Below are 1,622 nucleotides of genomic sequence, written 5' to 3' on the forward strand. Positions count from 1 at the left end.
TCTTCAGAAGCCATGTGAAGAAATTCCTACAGCAAGAAATATAAAAACAGTAAACACAAGATCAAGCCATTATTACATACAAGCAACAAGACTGCATTTCTACGCTTAGATCAAGGACATCCAGGGCTATCTCTTCAACCAGAATCTTCCAAACCCAGGAGAGATTTCTGTGTACTCCAAAATCCCAAAATTACATTTACTTTTCCATTGTGATTCTTTTTTATTTTATTTTTTTTTTCATTTCCATTCCTCACTGTGGCACATTTTCCTCCCTGCCCATTCCTCCCCCCACAGTTCACTTTTCTTTGAGAAGAAAAAAAAAAACAAAAACAAACTGACTTCATTGTTATACAATTCCCCCACAGTCCACTTTACTGTGTAGCTCTTATTCTGGACTCTTATCATGCAAATAATACCTAATCATGTATCCCTTTTAAACAGTTCTCTCCCTCATCTGTTTCAATGCACTATACGTAGTTTATCACCTTTTAGTTTCCCCCAAACCCAATGTCAGTCCTGTTTTATAACAGTGGCATTATGCAGTACTTGTCCTTTCATGATTGAGATATTTAACTCAACATAATGTCCTTCAGGGTCAACGATATTGTATATTTTATGAGTTCCTTGTTTTGCAATGTTGTGTAGTATTCCACTGGGTGAATGTACCACGGTTTCTCCATCCATTTGTTTGTTTATGGGCACCTGGGTTGTTTCCAACTCTTTGCTGTTGTGAACAAAGCAGCAATAAGCATGCTGTGGTTGTTGTTAGGTCCCATTAAGTCATAGGAGACTCATAGTGACTCTATGAATGAAAGGCCAGAGCACTGTTCATATAGTTTCCAGAGGCAAGCCATTTCATAAGTGGATGCCACTCCTGCTTCCAAGCTTGTTTTAATCAGGAAGCTCCAGCAAACACTGTCTATCATGGGTAACCATTATCACATTTGGCACATCAGTGTCACAGTGTTCAGCATCACAGCAACCACAAGTTACCTTACACAGCAATGCACAGACCAGTGATATACCACCTAGAAGAATGTTTGGGTGAAGTCATGCAGGAAACAGCTTCTTTCTCCTTCCCCCTTCCAGGGCTTTACCACCCGCTAGCTTAAACCCTAGGCCAAGACTCGAGGGCCTTGCTCCTGGGGAAAGAGCGGTCCTGCACATCAAACACAAGCCGGAAAAAGCACTCAACCCCCAAAACTTGCCATTACTTGCACACACACACACAGACCACCATGTTCAGGCAGCAATAAGTTACAGAAACCCTGGGTGGAACCATCCAGGAAGGACATAGCCACCCGCTCTCCCCTCTTCCTCTGGGGCTTTGGACTTAAAGCCACCACCTGCCTTAAACCCTAGGCCAAGCCTCCAGGGCCTTGCTCCTGGGAGGAAGAGCAGTACCTCACATCAAACCCAAGCCCGAAGGAAGCACAGGACCCCCACAAACTTGTGATTACTTGTGCACAAGGACCACCATGCCATGCTCGGGCAGCAAGAAGCCACGGAGAGCAATAAGCATAGGTGTCGCATATATTTGCTTGGGTGGCAGTTCTGGTTTCCTTAGGATATATTCCCAGTAGTAAAACTGCTGGGTCAAAGGGTATTTCTATTTCCAACTT

The sequence above is a fragment of the Elephantulus edwardii genome, unplaced genomic scaffold (genome assembly GCF_000299155.1).
Source record: "Elephantulus edwardii isolate Elephantulus edwardi_28Jun2011 unplaced genomic scaffold, EleEdw1.0 scaffold00603, whole genome shotgun sequence".
Classification (NCBI taxonomy): Eukaryota; Metazoa; Chordata; class Mammalia; order Macroscelidea; family Macroscelididae; genus Elephantulus; species Elephantulus edwardii.